At 40.7% G+C, this 24,365-nt stretch overlaps 3 long non-coding RNA genes across 3 annotated transcripts; 1 reads left to right on the top strand and 2 right to left on the bottom strand.

Annotated features, from left to right (window-relative positions):
- Positions 1 to 6,961: 6,961 nt before the first annotated feature.
- LOC111271005 (uncharacterized) lies at positions 6,962 to 11,651 on the bottom strand. The gene is made up of 2 exons (XR_002686590.2): positions 10,252 to 11,651; positions 6,962 to 9,375 (listed from the first exon to the last, which is right to left on the bottom strand). It is a non-coding gene; the product is annotated as an uncharacterized LOC111271005 (long non-coding RNA).
- Positions 11,652 to 14,398: 2,747 nt separating this feature from the next.
- LOC111271006 (uncharacterized) lies at positions 14,399 to 23,577 on the top strand. Its single transcript, XR_002686592.2, has 3 exons — positions 14,399 to 14,618; positions 17,684 to 17,831; positions 22,826 to 23,577. It is a non-coding gene; the product is annotated as an uncharacterized LOC111271006 (long non-coding RNA).
- Positions 17,857 to 19,623, bottom strand: LOC111271007 (uncharacterized). Its single transcript, XR_002686593.2, has 3 exons — positions 19,342 to 19,623; positions 18,338 to 18,461; positions 17,857 to 18,010 (listed from the first exon to the last, which is right to left on the bottom strand). It is a non-coding gene; the product is annotated as an uncharacterized LOC111271007 (long non-coding RNA).
- Positions 23,578 to 24,365: the final 788 nt, after the last annotated feature.

Here is a 24,365-nt window from a genome sequence, read left to right on the forward strand (position 1 = left end):
AATAGCATCTCCTACGTACGTTTCATTTGTTTCGCGACGTTGGTGTTATATATTACTATTATAGCCGGTGTGTTTACTGGTATTTACTTTGGGCGAAGTTTAAAGCAGAAGGAGCAAAGAATAACTATTCGGGATTTCTATAGGCGTACGATCATTGTCCGTAATAACAGATAAAAGTTACAATATGGGTCTGTTTATCCTCCAATCAACAGATATCTGCCAGCGTCGAAAATGCCATACGAATAAAGGTCTGATTTTATATATCCGCTATGAAATCCAGCGTGTCGTCTTATTTTGTTGGGTTGTTTTTAATTTCGCATAGCTTTGGCGTTCCGATAGACAGAATCAGGATCAGTGCTTCTTCGTTTTCGTCGTAGTGATTTGCGGTTGAAACGAGACGTTGTGACTTCTATCGGGAGGAAAGTGGCGTTTTGATAAGGGGTAAGTCAGTGAAATAGGTGGGGAAACAGATTAGCGGGTCGACAAAATGCCACGCATATCACAGGATTCGTCAGCAGTATTATTATCTGTCGTATCGAGTACCGGATTGTTATTATTATTTAATTTATACGAACACCTTAATTGACCTATGTACTTGCTATTTCGAAGTGTCCACATCAGTCTAGCTTCGTTCATAACAACACGGCATAGCGCATCTACTAGTCGTCGGTCGAAACGACAGGTACAAAGTCGAAACCGGTTCTATCTGCAAAAGCACATATCAAATTCAGAAGTTTTTACGCCAAAGAGGAGATACGGTTTTTCATGCCGTTGGAGCCAGCGGGGGTTGCAACGCGATCCAACTGAGGAGTTTTCATTTAGCGCGCGTGCACATGTTATGTGCATTTGAGCGTCTGGGTAAGTGAGTTCGCGCAATCTGACTCTGTGAAGAAAACTTACGCTAACGTTAACATACTGTTACCTTCAGGTTTCGGCTGTATTGGACCTTTTAATTTTTCTGAGTGAGGCTTCTTTTTTTTTTTCGTTGTAATGGGTAGGACCTTGTGATTCAAATCTCGACACATGGAATGAACGAACGTGGCCACCGCAGTTGAAAGTAACGGTGGCTGAAATTAATACACACTGCCTGCTAAACGCACAGAGCTTCGCATAGAGACTGCGCTACGGGGTGGCTAGAGAGTGTCAACAATATTTTATAATACCTAGTATATATATATGTATATATGTAGCCGCGATAGGATAATCTCTGTTTCTGCACTGACTCGTACCAGCGACTTATTCGTGTTTTTTGAGTAACGCTCAGTCTGGGAAGTAAACAGGAAGTAACAAGTTTTGGTGGATGGCACATTTTTTCCTTGGAAAAAATCATCAGTGAGAATCAACCCTTCCGAAAAGTTTGGCTGACTTTGCTTTTTGATAGAGCATCACTATTTTCTTCGAAATTATTCTGCCAAGGGGGTCACGAATAGTATGAAATATGCACTACGATGAATTTCATAATGTTTTACTTTATATATTTATATTTTGTTTTCCGGTATATGATTACGTACTCAATCTGTAAACCGCAGAAAACCACGAACACAAACCTGCGTCTATCCTAGCCGTTGTAAACTAACCGTTACCTCGAAGATTTCACTAATCTGATTTCGGATAGATGATAAAGTTTTTATTTTCTATGTTCGTCAGCTTGTAATAGCCTCACTCTTGTGGGGTCTGACCATAGGTAAATCAACGAGCCAATATGTATGAAACACGTTATCGTTAATAAGCTTACATAGCCCATTGCAGCGTACTCATATATACGTTATATAGACCGTTATAAATTTTAGTGACGTTTCAACAGTATTATGTTTTAATTAAAATTCCTAAAATTTTCCACAGTTACTTACTGAACGTTCATTTTAATGTATACCTATGAATTGTAATAGATTAAGGCTGGACGGAGGGCACCCTGGCACTTAATCTACTTGACAATTATTTACTAAAAGTATTTTAACATGGTTGCCCATGGTCGATGGGCAAACAGAGATTAACTGTTATGTCATCATCTAGCCCGAAGTATCAAACAGCAGTGTTTTTAAAGAAGAAAACATATTGTTCACTTTCCTTGAAGACACACGGCACATTTTTTTTCGAAAAACCCTACAGCGTGGCCTGCGAAAAATCCTGTATTAGCGCATGATACGTTTTTATATTCGTTGGTAACCTGCAGTTGTAAGGCTCAGTGAAATACAATTTCATCGTTTCTAGTTGTGCCAAAAAAGCTGGATATCATCTCACAGCTGAAATCGACAACCAGTGGCATCACTTCTGCAGTTATAATTCAGTATAGCTCTAAATTGAATTTCGGGCTGGTAGCTACCGGCCGGACGTTTCAACACGAACTCCCAATCTGGCTTGCGACGCCGGTTTCATTTTGCCTAAATATTTTCTAATTCAGCAGCGCAGTGACAAGTGCTAACCCCGCGTAGGGTGTTCACACGATCAAAAAGAATGAGTAAAATATCCATTCTTCTTCGGTCTATGAAAGTAAAAATTAAAGAAAAATATATTAACAAGAAAAGAGACGAATAGATAAATCCTGCGGACAGGAATAAAAATCAGCATTTTCGCCGCTGCCATGATAGCCACCGTTGTCCTGATTGTTCTTTATACGGAAACACGGACTGCGCGAGATAGCGCTGTTTCACGACGTTGGCAAATCCAAACAATTTCAGGCTTGGAACTGGCTTTCCCTCTTAGACTGGTTTGGCTGCTGTTGAAAAGAAATCCTGCAACAGCTTTGAACTCGTGACCTGTCGAAGTTACAGCTGCTTTGGGACCAACGAGAGACTGAGGCCGATGCAATTATTAAGGCATCCTGGATAAAGACGCTCTTGTTTTTGTTCTGCGACAATGTGACGCTCAGCCAATACGCAAGCGTCACCAACAGGTACCAGTGTCTCTTCCTCGTCTGTTTACCATCAGATGACTGGTATTACGCTGTCTTTAATGAATCCTACATCAATCGAAGCGCACCTACATAAGTGAACGTATGAAAGGATGGATGATATGATGTCATTAATGCATTATCTATTTGCCAAGCGAAACAAATACAAATATGAAACGTTTTTTTTTTTTCTTTTTACTGGATTCTTTCCGTTATAGTGATCCTGCAGATGCTTTTACTTGTTGGTACCATATATTAATTATGCATTTTATTTTAATAATGCGTTTAGCTTGGCATACGCCTTAAATTTAGGAACTTCATGAGATTGGCTTCGGTTTATAGCTCCTGTGCCTTGTGAATTTTGCTTTGCTTAAGGGCTGCTCCTTCCTGCTATACATATTAAATGTATCAAAGGATCAACTTCCTACAAAGCAGCTATATAGCTCAACACAAACGAGAAGGCGGACTATAAATCAACTTTGTCAAGCGTATATCGTGGATTTAGCAGCAATAATCATTATCGTAATAGTGGCACAAAAAAATAGTAACAATACCAACAGCTTCCAGATAGACGCAATGTAACACGAACAATAACCGTCTGCTTGAGCGAAAACGGTAATCGAGTTGTCATCTAGTTTGTAATCGTTCTACATGTAGTCTAAAGAAACTTCCTCAAAATTTCGTTACTCGCTGAACTCAACAAAATCGGACACAAGTACTTTCGATGTTAGTGTTCAAGGTAACTAGGTATCATGTCCTAGACACAAAGCATTAGATCGATAGTAAGCACGCTCGGTAAATGACAGTTTTAAGTCGTTCGTTCGATCGATCGCCATTAGATGCTGAGTGAGATTATGAACATTTCGTAAATTGCTTAGTGATTAGTTATTTTAGAAATAGTTAATTTGCTCGGCTTATCAACTGCTATTTTAGAAAACTGTCTCTCATCGGCGAACAATAGCTAAAGCTTGCTGGTATTGTTGACTTGGCTTTGCCATGCTTTGAAACGGGGTGTACTAAAAACACAGATCGGATGGAGGAACAGGCGCTGCGTAAAATTCACGCCGAAGTGGGGTGGTAAGACGGACACAACAAGACATCGATAAGCTAATGTGCAGGCAGGGTAACAACGCTTGTAAAATATGGTCGATATATTGCTCCCTGATCATAGGACGAGCGGTCTGCGCTATGTTGCGTCCCCCGGTATTTTCTACGAAGTATCTTTTGCCAGTGGATGATCAGTGTTATTTTGTCCGCTACCAACAAAATCAAATACCTTTGGATTCTCGTAGAAGGCCAAGAGGCATCTGCATTGTACGGGATGGCGAGATTAGTCAGACCTGGGGTAATGCCGCAAGTATGAGTTCCGTGGTTTAACCAATCATTTGGTAATAAAAGAGATCTGTGAGTGATAGGTTAGCTCAGTCCTATAACTTTTTACATTCTTTAGTAGTTTATTATTATTAGAACTAGAGAACCAATTCGTTTGAAATTAGTGAAGAGTTATACACTGTTATGTATTTGCAATTTAAAAAATATCGTTGCAGCCTAAAGATGTGACTTTTTTTTATATACAGACATATAGCAACTAACAAATTTGCTTAAAAATAAAGATATTTTATCTCTTATATCTCATTTTCTATTAGTTATTTTAGAGAGTCGTTAAATCGAGTGATGCTTGCGTCTTTTTGTACTACATTGTATTTCATAATGGCAAAACATATCCACTAGTATTAGACTCAATTTTTGGAGTTGTAATATCTGTTAAGATGATTATATATATACATATATATATATATATATATATATATATATATATAATTATATATATGTCAGTCCAAAGTGGCTGAACTTCTACTTGAACAGTCACTGCTTTCTGAGTGTAAGATTCTAAGCCTCAGTGAACTCTACTATTGCATAAAAGTAGCAGAATAAGGTATCTCGTTTCGTCTAGTTCGATGGTCCCAGTTAAATTGTCAATCCTTTAATTTCTTATTATATATAACTGACTTTAATGTTTACAATGCATGATGCTGACCACGATCAGCCACCTTTGAAGGCGCGCTGCTATCACTGCATCTCGTCTCGCCTTTAGAATCGATGAACTAACCTCGTCTCTATTATTACTGTCCCTTTTAACGTATACCAGAGATAAGCTTGCAAACCTAATAGTGCGTAACCGAGATCACCTTTTTCATCTTTATTGCCTCTCCTAGCTTTTGTCGTTGTGAATTAGTTCATTGAGCAAAAAATTACAATCGTCGAGACCATGACGTTAGCTCATAATTCATAGAGTTGTTGACCTGTTTTTTCATAGCAGCTCCTGCTTGCTTGAGTAGATCAATGGTGACGAGATATTTGGAACGTTAAGGAGAGGAAGATGCTTCCCTTTATAATTCGGTTCAGCATTATCTTGGCTTGTTGCATCCTTATTCAGCATAGTCGATATAGGTCACCTTTGACAAACTTTTTGGGAGTGTGCATACGTAATGTCCCTGAATTTATTTAAATCAGCGAGAATAAGAAGCCGCTAGAAGTCATTATTGATTTATGTAGGGCTTCGATACGTTCATCAAGAAGATACGAATGAATTTCCAAGAAATCAAGTTTATTTAAGTACTCCTAGGTGAACGTTGTTCGGCGGTCGATGATTGTCGAACCGTCAGTGTGACAATCATCTCAACAGTCCCCAACTGCATTACGCAGGTCCCTGCTTAGTGATTATTAATGGCCTTATGCTACTATGCGGACTAACTATCGTCACGTGGGGCCAGAGATTGACGTGCCTTGGTTCGTGATGTCACGATAACAAGCAGATCTTTTTATTTACGGATGCTGGTGTTTTCATTTATGTTATCACATTTTTGGGGTTTGCTTGTCGTCGTTCTATCGAAACGTCCCTGATTGAACACATTGCTGCACACGCTTACGTTTCTAAGGGTCCTGCTCGGGCAAACAACGACAGGGATGAACGAAGCGGCTTTTCCTAACAATATAGTGACTGCTCATTCCTTGCTGGAAAACTCGTGGGATTGTCTCCAAAAACAACTGTCGCTTTGTGCTATTAGAAGATGTGACGGCTATAACGGCGCCTATCCAGCGCAGTGTTGCACATGGACGCCGGGGTTGAGTGAGTGATTGCGCTTGAATTACGGCGGGGCCAAGGCACTCCATTTGCATTCACAGACTGCATTCGAACTTGCAAAATTATTATCACATCTTTGCCAGGACAGGAACAGCTGTAACGTCTATTTTCATAATTGTTAATACGTCGTGCCAGTGCCTTCGAGGACAGAGTGGACAGAACGCAAAGCAAAACTTATCAGTGTCCGTATGTTATTTATGGTTGCTGACCATTCGTACTGGTCGTCGAACAGCAATGCTAGCCAACTGCTGCCGCTTTTGTTCTCAATATTAAGTTATTATTTAAGTTAATTAGTTATTTAGCAGTGAATATCGGCAGTTCATTCTTATAGCGAAACGAGTTTAGTTGAATGCACTTTATCAAGTCGTCCACCACATCACAATTCAAGTTATTTACATTTATAATAAAAGTTCGCGCAACCCGACAAAACAGCTTTTTTTTTTCTAATTCTATCTGTCAAATTTAGCCTACGACGTCCAGGTTTAGCACATACAGGACATCGCAGTTTAGGAGCATAGCCGGCGGCCTTTGCCAAAACTCGCTTTTGTTTCAATGCATCGTTTAGCTTTGTTGCGTTAATTTCAGGACTATGTGAATTTTGTCATACATTTACCGCACCGGTTTCGACACTGTAACCATAGGCATAGTTTGCCCGTGCTAATGATGCCTCGGGCCACGATATGTAGATTTTGGTTGGTAAAAGTAGTCCAACGAATTGCCACCATGTTAAAATGGCAATAAAGTTCAGTTAAAAGTGTCACTAGCTTTATAGTTGTACTTAAAGCTGTTGCGGTTTTTCAGATTACATCTGCAACAGGCCGATATCTAGAAACTGCAGGGAAGATACGTTTAATGACTCGCTAAATCATTGAAAATAAGCAAACTATCAAGAAAAAATGGCTGAATGAGGACCCAAGGAAAACCTATCGTTTAGAGAAAGTTACTTTTACTACTATTGTAAAGGATAATTTTTTATAATATATAGCAATATCGATAACGAACGTATAGATCTAATAAATGTAGTATCATATTAATATTAAAAAAAAAAAAAAAAAAAACATTTACACCTTTCGTCTATAAATGTAGAGGATAGAAGAAAAAATACTTAATAATTAAAAACGATAACAACATGTTAACTCTGTAACAATTTTCCAGTACCGAGTTGGGCTCGTGCGTTTTTTCCTCTACCTCTAATAAGGTGGTCCCCGTGACTTGAATTCGTATGTATTCACACATTGCTACTGTAATAAATTACTCTCTATTTTTTTTTCTATTTTATAAATACTACATTTTTGGGTAGCTCGTCGAGGGCCCCCGCGATTTACGCCACCTAATAACAACGCCACACACGTAATAATAACAAAAAAAAGGTACCGATCATCTAATTCAGTTCACTTTACGTTATATTCCGGGCCAGTCGAATGCACTAGCCCTTATTTTTTGTGTTACATAGTATCCATTAGAGCTTGCTTACAAGTCTAAAACGATTTATTTGAATCAGCAGAGACAAAAGCGTGCGTTATAATATCGTATGCAGTATCCATGTCTTGACAAAGTGGCCTGCGTTTCCAGCGCGGCCACCGGTCAAACGTGTCCTTCGAACTTGAGAAAAGCCAATGTTCACTGCTGTTATGATTATAATTGCTATTAATAAAGAAGCTATCATATAAAAGATCGTGTCTACGCCATCTTTTATACATATCAACGCTGGAAGCTCAGATCAGCGTGCGACACACTAATAGAGAAGAACCAACCTTTGTACGAGCGTCGCGCTTAATGAGCTATAAAAAGAAGTCATAGTTTTAATTTGTGTCCTTCTTCGACGATGACAGCTTGCTAGCTTATGAGGGACGGCGATCCGCAGTGGTTGACAGGAAACATTTTTCATAGTAATAATGCCCCGGAGTTCTATATACTTATGTATGCTAGAATGGCTCTGCAATTAGAACATGTTTTATAAACTGTTCGCGAGACGTACCGGTATTCAGAACAATGTAGACGATATTTTCTTTGACGACGCCGTTTATTTAGAATATAAAATTCTACGAATGAACGCGCAATATGATCCGGACGCTATAGATGCCGTAACAACCCAAACATAAATTGTGCTAAAACGTAGAACTGCACGCAAAAGTATATTAAATTTGTCATAGATCGTAGACCTGTAGAGCAATAGCAACAAAACTCTTTTACATTCATTCATTTCAACGTATTATTAGTTAAAAATGGTGGAGTTCTGCCAAGGCGCATTGTACAAATAACTTGAAAGGGATGACATAGTAAACTGCGTAAATAAACCGTTTAATCATAATGGTAAACTAATTATATCGTCTCTTTTTTTGTGCCCTTACTTCTGAAACGATATAATCGACCAAAAATTAGCTCAATTTTCATCGTTTCACTCAGATCTTCGCTTTCTGTATCTCGATAGTATGATCTCTGTCCCCGCCTGCCGCTTTATCATGCAGTGCGATGGTTCGAACCAAACAGTAGGCAACGTGACGAAAACGGGCCAACAAAAGTTATTGTACGCATATTTGTAAATACGAATGACTGCCTACATGTGCATGCAATCACCTATCTCTGTGCATGTATATAATGAATGTAATCTATAATTGCCCATGCACCAAATGGCTTGCAGCTGCAGTTTTACTGATTTCATTCAGGTGTCGTATACAGCCGGACGCTCGTTCAATCGCTGATTCGTCGACTCACCCCTAGAAAGCCGGACAGTCCGGCAAACTTTTATTCTAATAATAGTTGGTCAAATCACAGCCGATGCTGTCGCCAATTATCATCAGCATCATGGTTCGGGGACGATAAAGCTATTGAATGCTACCGGTTCTGTACAAACTATCAATTGGCGGTGCTCCGCGGAACGTCAGGCTAAATCGCTGATACATCGCTTGAGGGCGAGACCGGTCCTGATGACAGGGCTTTCGCTACTCGTCCGCTGCTATCGCAAAAATACAACTGTTGGTCTGTGCCGTTCGTCAATGAAGTGAAGTGCTAACAAAGCACCAAGCAGAAGTTTCAGTTCCTCGCTTCTCTTCGTATTTTTTCTTTGCCTTCGTAGGGGAAACGAAAACGGAGAAGGCCGAGCTTCCATTCATCATTCAACTCTCGTCCTGTTCCCGATATTTGCCAGTGTTCGTGTTGCATTATTGACCATTTGCGTCTCTATGTCGCGCAATCCTATCTTCTCCCAATATTTATCTTCATTCATGTGCGGTGGGCCTTGGACGTCCTGGGTGGTACGTCGGTGGGTTAGTTTAGTTTGGTATCGCAGCCGCTGTTGGCTGTACCGTCGAGCCAATGTAAATCGGCGAACAAAAAACAGCTGTAAAGCACAACACACCGCTTTAATAACTACAGCCATGACGACGGCGATAATGACATTGTCGATTGGACACGGCCGGCCGATAGCAAGTACTGGATGAACTAAAGAGGACAAAACTGTAGTTTAAGACTGGCACAAGGGCTCCTCTATGAGCGGCTGATTAAGCGAACTGATCAATAGGAGCTGTATTGCGGATAGTAACAGCAAACGACTGAGGGAAAGAAGCGCGATGGGGCCAGATGAAGATTTGAGCAGAGACTGGTGAGCAGCTGAACGAGCTGCATCAACTAATTATACTGTGTTATTTCTCGTCATTAAGGCCAAAATACTATATTCGGAGACAACGATAAAAGGCCAACAATGGCTGAGAAGCCAGTCAAATTTCTCCTCATACTTGTAAGCGTTTACGTACTGCACGCAACAATTGGATTCGTGAAGTCAGAGAGGAAAATAATAATACGGAGAGGATATAGATTAAAACGGCAGGACGGCGTCTGAAATCACCTAAAAGGGACCTTTGGGAACGGTGATAAGGATAGGTCGCAAGCGGTTTACATAGTTTGACCCTTTTCTCCTCTTGAATTGAACCGCAGGGACGTTTAGTAAGGACCAAACGGTAGACGCCAGCGTCTCCTAAGACTGGGAAGGATATTGAGCTCGAAAATGCTAGAAGATCTAAAAACAGTGTTTTGTGTGCTGAAGCTGTGCGCGACAGCCTTTTGTAGCAGTTGTTATTCCATTTCCATATTGATACTCAAGTAATACGCATATTATTAAATAGTCATTCACGATAAATTTATAGACGGAAAAAAGACATTTTTGAAGAGCAATTCGTTCTTGAGTTATTATAGAATGTTCATTTTGTTTTATACTGACCTAGTTTTTGTCTAAATTTTCTCCACGTCCTGACAGTTTATGTCCACACACCACTTAAAGCGACACGAATGCTTGGAAGTACGGACACGCGCTGAGACCCTGGTGTCTCCCGGTTTGGAGTTTTACGTTCGGTATCGTCGTTAGGCATCCCATCACACCCTGACTTGCCCCTCTACAACCTTATACGCATCGTACACTTGTTACCTACAACATCTACGAGAATATCATGCAACGCCTGACAATAATAAGAACTGCAGCAACACCAATATAAATGCCAATTAGACAGTAATCCATCTATACAAGCGTTTACGCTCGTCGCTTGTGGTAACTACCTTGTTCCATCCATGTCAGTATCTACAGCTATGCCGTCCTTCCAGTCTTCGTCCACGGTCTGCAACTCACTGTGATTGCCAGCAGCGCTTCGCGCGATCCGTGGTATCCCCGCGCGAGTCCAACGATCATCGACGAACTGTGTGAACGAAGTTCGTCGTTACGAAGCCACCTAACCGTCGATGCTAGTCGAGAAGATGATGGACAACTCAAACTATTGAATGATCGCTTCGCTGTTGTCGGTGCTTTTGTTGTTATTGCTGTTGTGGTTTCTGTTGTTGTTATTACTGCCAGGCTTGTTGTTGTCGTTATTTTTATTGGAATCGCTTGCATCGTTGTCGCTACTCGCCAGGGCAAAACGGAACGCTGATCGGCTAACGGTAGCCAACTACTTGACGCTGTCATTATTGATGATGTTAATATCATTAGCTACTGTGGCTTTTTGTACCGTTGCAGCCCTTCTCGCCGCGGAGTGAATAGATGAATGAACGAAACGGCGAATGTTACAGCAGCGGCGGCGGTGGTCACGACCAAATGCTCGAAGGGGACTTCGTGGCCCAGTTTGTGCGAGACGGTGAAAGAAAATGGCGTACAGCAGAAGGGCGGCAGAGAGCGGAAAACGATTGGCGCAAATCGCAGCAGCGTCTGCGATGCCAACGTGTCTTCGTCGCCGGTAAAAATAAATGGTCGTAGTCGGTTTTTTCGTCAACATGATCATATTGCATATTGCCCATAGTAGCTCGTGGTAACGGCTGAACTGCTATGGATATGCTGGTTAACTATGCGGTGCGACATCGGCTAGAGTCAGCGTTTTGGCTTTTCGTTGACGCCGGGGTTGCCATAGTTATGACGTTATTGGAGGCTGATGCTAGCTGATGGCGTCGACGTCTGCTTTGACGGCGTCAGAATTCAGATTACAAACTGTGGCTAGCAGCAAGTAGCTGCTGTCGTTTCATTTGTTGCTGTTACGTTTAAGCGCGATCACGTACCCGTTCGCCATATGGAGATCAGGGAAGACCTGATTTCAAAAGAGTCCTGTTATACTGCAGGCCCTGGCATAACCGCCGCCACCGTAACCAGCAGCAAACAGCCGATCGCAAAGAGAAACTGTGGTTAAAGGCGGCGCCGTGGTGGGTTGCAGCGTGGTTGTGAAAAACGACATAGACATAGCTACTGGTATCGATTTCCATACCACTCGTATATACCGCTATGATATGCATATCTAGCGTCTAGATGGCGCTGTCGGCATATACTGACGCGCAGACGACGTCCACACATACGCTGAATGCAATTAGACACACATACAGGAAGCATGCGGAACATCTGCTTCTAGCTGCTGCTTATCTCTATCGTATAGTATAGTACATTTTGCCATTGACACGATGCACTTGCATTCATTAGGACAAGATAGCACTACAATGATTAGAGAAACGGCGCCGAACGAAACGCTTATTACCCTTGTACTTAACCAATCCACCTCAACACTCGTCGTAATCATAGTGTCGAACTGTATCTATAGTGCTAATGTATGTTGAAAAAGAGCTTCGCCGGTTACAGCTGCAGGATCCATCCGCTCCCTGTAGAAGCTAGCATTATCGCGATACGATCATATAATGCACACATAAGGGTATCGTATTTAGGCGCTGTATTATCAAGCGACATTATCGTATTGCCATGGCTAACATCGGCAGCCTCTCTGCCATCAGCGCCATATTTCGACCACCGACCGCGAGCCGTTTCCTTCAACGGTGACCAGACTAGCAACATCTTTCGCAGACGCCGATTTGAAAAGGCAAGCTAAGCAACGTCGTGGGGCAGTTCTATTTGCAACGATATTTAGGGACATTGCCTTCGAACTATAAAATCAAAGAGAAGTTCTCGTAAACAGCCACGATGGGCTATTGTCGTTTGCTCGATCCGTTTTTGCGTAGACGTGCCGAGCACAGTTAATACGGTGTCAAGAGAGGAGGAAAAGAAGGCAGTGCATTGACACCTGAAATCTAATAAGTTCATGTGTAACACAAAAACGCACGACACAATTATATTATAGAATACGTAGCTGATAAAGGGAGGATCAATGGAGCGTCGCGGTCGCAATTATCGGCTACGTACATTCTGAGTTTAGTTAGTCCTAAGTTCTACGGTTAGACGACGCTAAACGACGAGCGAAACGGAGAACGCCATTAGCGACACTTGAAAAAGACTTCGAACACAAATCGTCAACAAGGAAACCGCAGAACCAATGAACAAATTCAGTGACAGGATTGATCGGTACGAGCGGTCAAAGATGTTGTAGACACGAGGCCGAAAAGTTTGCATAAACGAAAATGATAGTAAATGGGACCTGTGGGAGATTTTGGCACGCTCAGCGTGCATCTGGACGTTCAACAAAAAACAATCAGAGGCGATCAACGCTTTGGAAAACAGCTAATTGAAAGCGAAAAGCAAGGTTAGAACTAGTCTCGTCTAGGACTGCCAACAGCAAAGACAGAACACCAGCGTAATAAAACATACTGCGAACATTTCAAAAAGCGACAGTGAAGCTGTGCCTTTAAGCTGTCGAAAGGTCGAAAGGCGTATATCGCAAGCATAAAAAGCTATACAATTTTTCATTTTAGCTTTTTATGTAAACTTCCAAATAGGTTTTAAGGTCGGCGTGTTCGTCTCAAGTTTCGAGAGCTCGTTCACACAAGGCAGCATTTCTGAAACGGCAGTCACGGTGTGGTGTTTTACATAAGCTAGAGGGTTGCGGATAATTTGAAACTACATACGTAACACTCCTTCAAATCGTGGTTAATAATGGAAATTACGGATTCGAACTCGGCTGAACCGCCTCGATTTAGCAGTAGCGTGATCAAAACACCTTTGCCTCCGATACGTTCTACGGATGTCCGTTTGAAGCGTGGTTTGTTGCATGCCGTCATGTTAGAACTTGTCGCGCAGATCAGTACAAGGGGGGCATTTTGTTACGATGAACAGCGAAAAATTATTGTCAATACAGTGCTGTGTGGCGCTTTTCATGAGATCTATGGCCCATACGGGTCATGGAACACGCCTGGTTCGATTCGTTCATCTCTAGTCGTCCATAAAAATTCTGCATTGCTTTCCAATTCGGCTCATCGTATCCTTCCTGTTCATGTGATAATAACATCTAAATAAATCTCGAGTTGACGTAAACTTTTCTCCAATTACATTGAGTAGCAATTAGAATAAATGAAAAAGAAAAAAAAAGTACTAGCTTTCTTTGCTACAGATCTATGGAAAAAAAAGATTATTAAAAGTTAACGAATGTATTTATTTAGAAACTGTCTATTTATTAAAGAACTAGTTAAGTCTTTTAAAATAGCACATTATTAAGCTGCTGTGTAGAAGAATTTTATGAGTCTATACAAAGTGCAATATAATGAAATAGATGGAGTGCTCTATTTTTTGGTTTGTTTCACAAACGGTAGCTTGCCGTTCTCTCTATAGCACCTAGAAATGTTTTCCAACCGTTCTCTACGACGTGTTCATACCCGTTCTGCCGACCGTCTACAGTAGGATTCTAGAAGCTGGTATCCGGTCAGCGATAATATCAGACAACTTGCCCTTCGATCCCTTTTTTTTGTAAACATTATTATTACCCCTGATTGAGAATACCAGTTAAAACCTAAACGTTCCACATCACATTATAGAACTTCTTAAGTATAACATAGATACAGTTTGGTAAAGCAGAATTATGAATGGGTTATTTCATCGAAATTAGAACACAAATAAGCGTCCGAGAGGATAGAGAGCCGTCCCTGCGAAATACCTTTAAGACGTATTAACAACGAGAAAGGGTGGAGTGTCTATGTCGTATCTATCGGCATAAGCTTGTTCGTTGAAACCTATGTCTGCTAGCAAGCCAGAATATAAAACAGGGAATCCACGCCAGCTGGTACTCTCGTAGGCGTGATAAGCCTTTCAGCCTCAGTTGATTATCGTTGCTAGGTTTCGTTTAGCGACAGATGGACATTGATGACCTCAAGAGAACGACGACAACTCCACCTACAATGGTAAGACCAATCCACGGACGGGAAAACACAGATACTGCCTAGACCACACGGTGAAAAATTCAATTTTTATGTAACGATCGATTATGTACGGGTCGTCTCGGAGCGTCTCGATTGACAATTCCATGACGTGATAATTGTTTCTTTCCTAACAACGTAGTACCAATCGATAATAAATGGAAATCGTGCCATCTGCTATTCCCGTCTATAGTAAACCTTTTCTTTTAACAACATCTCTGTAGGCCCAAAAAGAAACGGTAATCTAAATTAAATTAGCTTAGACTCTTGCATGGCCAACAGATAAAGCAGATATTTAACATTCATTTTGCCCAGACAGTCGAATGGATTTGTAATGGGTGTGTTTCAGATGCGTACCATATTGCAGAACTTCAAACCATACCCTTGTAGCCCTTGAGTGAGTACTTGCTATTCTGTCTCGTTATTTCTATCAGAGTCGCTAATCAAAACAATGTGTCCCTGTATGTTAAACAAAGCGCAAACTAATCTTTCCGGCACTCTAAGAGGTACCAGCTAAATGAACACTCATACGAAAATATTATAGGTACAAGTCCCAGAGGGTCTTAGCTCAGGCCTTTCATTGGTTCGGCTTCAGAATTGAAACACAAGTCGCTCTGTGATTTCTTTTAACTGCAATTTTTATTTGCTAAAAACCTGGGGCGATATTACTGCTTTCGGACGTGTACTTGATTACGGTATTTAACTTACTTTCGCTACCACTTTAGCATTTTCATTTTAACAAAATACTCCGTTGCATTGATCTCCTCAATTTGGATCTATGCGCTGCTTACTTTTCAAGTAGAGCTTGGATGTTTGCCGATCAACAACGGTGTACAGGTGTCTACATTAATCACCTATCTTATTCTCTAATATTTTTGAAAAGTTTAATATCAACGCATTTTAATTATTTCATAATCTGTATACCTGTGACGTCGTAAACGATTCCGTCGAAAGACTGCATTGAAATCTCTCAATGTCTACATAAAAAAAAATATAATGTACAGTATTTGAAGCCAAACAGCCCGTCGAACCTTTAGAGCATTAGATATTCGAATTTCGGTTTAAGGAAATGTCACCAAATGATAACCGCAGCCCCATAGCTAAGTGTTGCTTAGTCCTTTCAGCATTAATTAGAATTCTGTAAAGGAAAAGGCTTTCAATGATTTTCCAAATTCCGTCCATGACTGATCTCATTTCATAGCTTAAGAGGCATATTCGCGAAAGTTATAGGTGTCTTTGTTTATGTGAGAACCTTTGAACGTCGGTCAGATCTTGCACCTAGTCGCGTTTAGGTAGCATTAACGAGCAACACAACTTTGCAAACAAAGAAAAACATCGGTAGCGGCTCCTCTGGTTGAAATTTCGGGGGAAAACTGACCGGTAGGTGATATATATATATATATATGTGACAACCTGTAGCTAAGTCTTTTACTGCGACATGGCACAGTAGCCATGTGGCGTCGTTTTCAATTAGTCACACTTTTGCCATTGTTGGTCTAGCTCCAATCGGCTGGCACCATCGCACATCGACTCACCTTAAATGTTGCATGAGAATATTAGCTGACCCATAACAGTAAATAATAAACTAAAAAATATAATATATAAGTAAATAAATATAATTCATAGATAACATAAAAATAAAAAAAAATAGTAATAAATAAAAAAAAAAGTAAAAATTGCGCTAAACAAGTGCCGCTTCGATCGAGGCCTGCCTATCGTTATATGGTTTATCTGCCGATCTCACAATGCAGGTCCATATCGTCGTGAAGGGAATAGTTTGAAAACTGATTATATATACTTATTTTTACGAACTGGAAAAGTTTGGGATGAGCGTTGTCGCGCAAGAAAGTACACAAGTACACAGGCGTAACCAGTACCTCACCAATAGGCCACATCCCAGACACACACACACACAATGCCGTCTCCCCTTTCAGTAATTCTCATGTAAAGACGGTGATACCGATGATGATGATGTGGGTGACAATGATTGGTGATGATAACGAACAAGATGAAGTCATCGATTAGTCACAACAACAACAACAACAACAGCTACAGCAATATTAGCGTCTATGGGGGTATGTGCTAGTGCGGGGCTTATGATGCCCAATCGCGTACATGCTACTGTGATGTGTGACTATATTTGTTTACTACGCGCGTCACTGTCCGCGGCGCACAACTGTCATCAATGTCGCCGCTTCTCATGGTTGTACACGAGGAAAAGTGCCACTGTCGCTTGTTCTAATGGGGCTCACTGACCATGCCGGTAGTGCGAACTGATCTATTTGCCCTTTATCGGAACAGTATTGCTATCACTTCATGGACGCGGTCCATACCCCACGCACTTTCCTATTCGCTGGGTCGACCACCCCCTCTGCGGGAGGTACTACCCAGCCCTACATCATCCGAAGATATTGGCGAACACGCAACCCTCCCGCCAGCAGGCACTCCCTGTTTTATGGGCAGAAAGTGCCCTCAAAGGGATATCATCATAGTGAAGCCTGCCATCGTAATTATGAATGTGAACCGCGTAATGGTGCTATTCGAAGTTTACACAAACGTACACATAGACTACATAAATAAATGGATGGGTAGAAAAATGGGCCCTCTGAGCCAATACCTAGTTCTTGATAGCTGGCTGACGATAGCCGCCCTTACTGATTGCCCTCATTTAGTCTATATCGAAAAATTACTGTTAGTTAAAAAAAACACAAAAAGCTACCGTCTGACAATTAAAATTAGCCGTAATGGTTATCATGTTCTATGATAGCAGATGGATGACCCTTACGAAGATTTCGCATTTATTTTTTAACATGGCGCTGCCGCATAACAGTTCGAAACTGCGAATCGCCATAGTGACTGTACAAACATTAACGAGGTTATTTAAGCGAAAGGGTTTTCAACAGAAGGCGCACGCAATAAGATCGTAGCGTGATATCACGCGGTCCAGACGATAAATTTCGACAAGTCAGTCCCTGTGCGTACAATATAAAAATAAGCGCGCAACGATCGCGTAAAAAGATAACAAATTCTGTTATCATGTTGTTGCAAAGTCGCTTGCAGGAAAATATCCATAAAAACGTAGCAAGTTATTGAGACCGTCAGAAGATTCGCTGCGCGGAGATGCTGAAAATTTGTTTTTAGGGGGACGGACGGATCCATCAAACAATCCCGATGGGCTAAAAAAGACAGCTCAATAAGGTAAGCAGGCACTAAGTCACAATAAAATACGGCTATCGCTTTGCTTTAAAGTAGCGAAAGAACATTTATTGTTCAGTTGTAGAGTCACACAAAGGCGCCAGCAATGGCATCGTAACTCAGTACCCGATATCCGGAGCCACACAGGGGATAGTCTAAGTTCGAATCTTGACGTAGACATTCTGCAATAAAAATCAGAGCAAATAGAAAACCGGGTGGGAATATAATTGTTAGCTGCGCAACCGTGAAAGTTCAATGCAATTGCGGCTAAAGTGCGTTCCTGCAGGCTAACATGCTTTCCCGGACACAAGCAAAGGCTCGCGAAACCCTAAAGCCAATGTCATTGCTGCGACGTCGCACGAGCGAAAATATGACCGCTTAGCAATGGCATTATATAAACATGAAATTATTTTTTTGACGCGACGCTATAAGAACAATACATACACATAAAATATCCATTTGAAAACACCTAATGATTAATCAATCTAGAGGACATGGGTGGGTCGTACCTAGTAAACATTTCAGAGCGCAATAGCACAATCGAACAGCTGATTTCGCCGCGTCCGAAATGTATCCTTTGAAAAGTGACTTCTGGACTGTTACAAAGGCTCACTTCGGAAACCGGTTAATTGTCTGAAACATACGACAGTTAGGAACGTTTTTCAAAGCTTCGTCTGCTGCATCCTAATAAAGCTATAGTCTATTGTTGACGGTCTTTCTGGTCGCCTCGGCGTATCGTACGTTGTGCACGATGTGTCTCGTAAACGTAGCTAAAATTCGAGCTCTAACAGAAAGTAACATGCATAGGGGTTTCTAAGGATAAAAGCCCCAGAGCAGCAATATCTCCGACTCAATAAATAATTTATGCCAGGCACCGAGCCCAGACGTAATGGCCTATTCCTAGTAAAGCCATTTTCTACAACAGAATCTTGTGGTCTTCGTTGAGGGCATTAAATACGTCTAAATCGACATTGTGAAATAGAGTACCTCAATTACATACTAAACATAATCGAGCCACACCGTTATACATGTCGATGTAGAATAATGCTAAGAGTCGTTAATTAGACTGATTTTCAAGCAACAACAAAAGGTGTTGTTGTTGCTGTTGGCGGCGATGACAACAACAACAATGATGATTGTGATGATGATGATGTTTTCGTTACCCTCTAGTTTGCCGTAGTCAAAATGACGCTGAGCCTATGATCACTACTGCTGCAGTGCTTGAATCAGTCTGCAAAATCGGCCTTTCCTGGCCGATTGCAATGACGCTACCATTAACGCAATCACACCCAGTAGACCTTCATTGCAAACCAATTGTCCATTGATAACCTAAAAAGCTGGCCAAGCAGACGATAAAAATCTGTCATGTACGCCATCGAATTGAATTATCATTCCACTGCCGTTGACATAATTACGAATAATTGGAAACATTTCCGCCGGCACGGTTTATAAATCGATTTCAGCTTTGATCTTTCTTATTGTCTAGTACTAAAAGTAAACATCAACTGCTCACCCGTTGCTTTGATACTTAGGCGTAAATAAAGACATTTCTCCAGCGTTGCATATCGCGTTGCTGTTGTCAGCATAGTGGATGTGGAATCGGTTGTTGATTTGGCCGACTTGAGTTCTCATTTTGATGCTTTCATTGGCTCACAATAGTTCTGATATAGAATATGTCAGCTCTAGGGCCGACACGAATATGCTGTGTACAAGGAACAAGAAGAACCGCCGGCATGGCATAGCAATCAGCTTTTGGTTGATCGCGAAACGCGACTATTGGCAGCTCGTTCTTTCTCGTCCACTAATTATAATACGAGCGTTATATATATATTCGGCAAGACTGCAGCTGAAGGCAAGTGGTACGTGACGACGAAGGAAGATCGTCGCCGCGAAATCGTGTCCTGATGACTATACAGATAACAGGGTACGATAGCTTTCGTTAGTGCTATTTTAAGCATATATGACAATCGACGGCTTACGCTTGGCGATATCAAACAAAAACTACCCATGGGTCGATAATTGTACATGCCTTGTGTATCGATGCGTGGATCTGCATATTATGTCCAGTTGTTTATTGGTCAGGTTTTCCGCGAAGCTTTGGTCATAGCAATCAACATGTCTACAAAGTTGTGCTAATTTTTTTTTACATCTGACCGATATCTATAGGTTCCCAGACAAACGAACACATGTATATATACATATCTCTATCTGTTTCCGAACACGCCATTGGGAGGACATTTTTGGCGGAATATGCAGTGCTTTGTTGTAGATACACGTAATTTTAGTATGTTATAATGAGAGAATAATTAATTATCTGAAGACAACAGGCCTGTAATAATTAAGAATTCTAAATGAATAACAGAATTGCGGTGGACCATATCTGCATCTGAAATAGACATTAGCAGTTTACACATTGATACCCTTTAAAAACTATATGCTTCTAGTTAATTTTCAGAAACAAGCTCTTCTTATTTTTTTTTTCAACTATACTGTATACAATTAAGTGGTATTACTAAAAAAAAGTAACCTAGTATTTTTGACCTCTTCTTTTATATATTTGCGCGGGGCTTTTGATAGAAATGATCTGATGCTGTAACGCTAGAACAGCTCCCGGCAAAGTGTTTACCTGAACAATCTAGCACGGTTATTTAACGTTGTCTGTTACTAATTTTAGCAAAGTCACGTTTTATGTTGTGTTGATCACATGTGTGAAGGATAGCGACCTTGAGCGCTGGGTGTATGACAGCACTGCACGTAAACACCGTGCAATGTAATGCAATGAGCACTCGTGCAAAAACAAAACCCATTATGTAATGCAACGTAACATTAATTCTCTAGCCTTTGCATCAACTTTCAAAACGAAGGTCCAATACTGAAAGGCCAAAGAATAAGGCTAACAATTGCCGGCCCCATCTACATCAGACTTCACCAAAACCCAGCGTATGCGCGCCCGTCTTAGTGCATGTCTGCCGTTAATTTCAACGCTTCTATTGTTCATTCTCACAAAAGGCTTATTTGTTCTTCCCATTCCAGGAGTATTACAATTACCCGGTAACTTTCTTTTTAAAATAGACCAAATAGAATCTATTTCACAATTTCAACTCGGTACGCATGGCAAATTTACAAACATAAACTGGTCAGCGCCGGACCCGACTCGCCCAGGTAAATATAGAGATTGAACTCGGGCAGGAAAAGGCACAAAAACTGCATGCGAAGGAGCCTAGAAAATGTTTAGATTGAATTCGAAAACTACGGACGAAATGAGAAGGCCAGCCTTTTCAGAAGCTCTTATGCCGTTTATGTTAAATTTCGCCACCAAATACTAATAATAGATTACAGATTTATTTATAACCCATTTTTATGCACCATAAAAAATGAGTTATAGATAAAATATGCAAATTATATTTTATAATAGGTCTATATTACGATAGCTAGTTGTTAACGGCTTCACGGTAATCAGCTACGCAGTTAAGACAGATATCTTTTTTTGTTTACAACTATGCAGGATAGTGGCTTAAACATGCCCGTGTATTACATTGTACTATTTCAAATTCAGAATATTACTACCCATTGGTGCGTGAAGTGGACAGCGTACAGCCTACACCTAACGTAGCTTTCTAAGGGATATGTACTAAATCGTTCGAAACAAGGTTCTGAACATTGCTGCCTTTTCCAAACCAACAATAGAATTTCTAAGGACACTTAGATATGCTAGGCTCACAATATTTACATTGTAATCACTTTATGCTAGTCTAAGTGGCTCTGGAAGTAACCTTCCCCATATGGCTCTGCGAAGACGCAATTCGGAGCCGGACATTGCTGATAGATTTATCTGCGTTACCTTTGCCTGCCCTCAGGCTCATTCATAAGTATTATGTGTGTGTTCCAGTGAAATGATAAACTGCTACGTATATTTTACTAAGAGAGACAATAGACCAGCGTTGAAAATTCTCATATATTGAATGCAGACCTATTACACCTACTGAGCAACATGCCTGTCGATTCGCGAAGACGCTGCACTCCATATGGGATAATGAATTCTTGTCTACGATCAAGGCGACGCACTACGTACTAGCGACTTCAGAAAGAAACGAAGTGTTTTGTGCTGTAAATAGCGATGGTAGATACACGTGAGCAAGGACCAGCGGTTAATAGGTATAGCGTGGATGTGGGTGCAGACCGGGAACATCACGTTTTAGGTCATGGTCCTTCGTGGACAGTGCCAGTTGGGCCTCGTGGGTCAACCACAATTCTGGGTGGTTATGGGGGAAACCTAGTTGTTTGTATGAGGCTAGATGAGATTATATTATGACATTACACTGTAGTCTACTACACGTTTGTCATGGAGTAGGTGCAGGTAGAAGTGCATACAGTAGCTTTAAGGTCTGTGACGTCAACTGCATGACCAGGTCGTTAGAGGTCAATCCAGGACACCAGTAAACGTCGTGATTAGAAGCGTTGAGACAAAGGATTCGAACACAACCATAAATACAATTTTTGTCTTTGGAAATGGTATTAAAAGCATGCGCGCGCGTTGGAAGTTATTGCTTTGTCAAAAAAAAAGTTCAAATCTATAATAACGAACCACTGTCGGTTTAAATATCTAAGATACTTTTCAAATTAATGTCGACTTGTTTTCATATTAAGCATATGCTTATACTGCGCAAAGCAAAAGCATTTGCTCCGCAGATATTACCTTTGCCTTCTTAAATGTGGTGACCCTTGAGGGTAATATTTTACCAGCTTATATATAATTTACAGCATATTGTAACTGTTCTCAATGACATTGACGACAAGCTCTCAACGCTTCCCAAGAAAATCTAACTCCAGGCTCTAATGATAGCGAAGAGTCAACCGGTTCGCCCGTCGCCTGTGCCGCTTGCCCGAAGGGCCAATTTTAAGTTACAATGAAATCAAGTGAGAGCTCTTTTATGCAAATTCTCGTACGGAAATTAGTGACACTTTTTTGTTTTTACCTTCTTTATTGCGCTCTTCAGGGCTAAGCGATGAAGTAAATGTCGACTGGCTTCACGTGGGGCGATTCGTGAGATTGTACACAAGGGACTTAGCGAGGCCTAGTGGTAAAGGCCGTACTTGTCATTGCACATTTGCCAATTAAGTTTATGTTACCAACGGCAAGAAAAAGCATCGCTCATACTTGGGTAAAGATTAGACTATGTTCGTAAGAAGCTGCCCGTGTCGTGATAAGGCAACTTCTTGAGTCAAATTAGATAAACAAACGAAGCGCTCTGCCAGTTTTGTTGTAATGCTTGGTCATCCATAGTAATATAGTTAAATTGTAACATCATAAGTAACACGACAATATAAGAATATTATATGGCAGTATATCAGTTGAATAGGGTCTTCGCACAATTGCGAGTGTTGATTATTGGGGAACCTAAGGCTCGTTCCATTCTAGCCTATGGATTCTTAAGGCAAAACCCTACGTCTAACTGTTACAAGGAAAAATTAAACAGTGCATTTTATGCACACATGGCTTACTTGTGATGATACTTCTCTGAATCTTCCAGTAGGTTATTCATTTTTGTTTTGTTTTTATTCAAACTTATATACATTTATATACATGCAGAGTATCCCGAAACAAAATAATTTACGAATGAGTTATCTTTAAAATGGAAAATAGCTGATAACAGTGGACTATTTATCCCGTGAACTTTAAAAGATATTTAATTTAGTGCTGTAGCGCAATCCTGCTCTATTGACGCGTTGGAATCTCCCAGACTTTGTCTTTAAAGCACCCCTATAATAAAAAAAAAAAAAAAAAAAAAGTCTATTGGTGTCAGCTCTAAAGAACGCCAGACTTGATGTTAGGATCTAAGTCCGGCTTAAGCTTCATGCTTATGGTATGTCTACTCGAAGAAGTCCAGTAACGCCAGGTCTGGGGAACAGACAGGGTATTCTGGGACCTCTACTCCTACAGTCTGTCTACTCTTATCAAAATCTGCTGTTACATTATGATGATAATGTGCAAACTCTTCGTTTTGTTAGAAGTACAATTCGTCATCTTCACCAAAGTTTTCTTGAAAGACAGCTTCCTACACTAATTCAGGTAAGCGGTACCAGTTACTTTACTGTCGAAAATTCCAATTAGTTATTTGTTTAAAATATCGCGCCACACTCTCTATACTGCTCCGCTAAAATGACGTGGTGTACCTAAGTAATATATGGTTTAAAAGGTGCCCATTAGGCAAGTGTAATTGTACTGATTACTAGCGCCATTCGGTTTGAATGTGATATTTTACTCAACCCAGACGACTATGCATCTCGTTCATACTTTTCCTAATGCCATTGGTGAAATTGCTTCCTTCAGCTCGGATCGTCTTTAACTAAAGCATGTAGTATTATTGAAATGTAACTTTCCCATTTAAATTGCCTTTAAATACGATGGACACCTGATTTGCTAATACTAACTTTATGGCTTTATTGACCTACAGAGTTTTTTGACTGGTGAAGCTAAAGACTGATTTTTCTGATCTTCTAAACTGTTGTATATGAACATCCTAAACAGTTCCATCT

Source organism: Varroa jacobsoni, unplaced genomic scaffold, assembly GCF_002532875.2.
Source record: "Varroa jacobsoni isolate VJ856 unplaced genomic scaffold, vjacob_1.0 contig00279, whole genome shotgun sequence".
NCBI classification, from domain to species: Eukaryota; Metazoa; Arthropoda; class Arachnida; order Mesostigmata; family Varroidae; genus Varroa; species Varroa jacobsoni.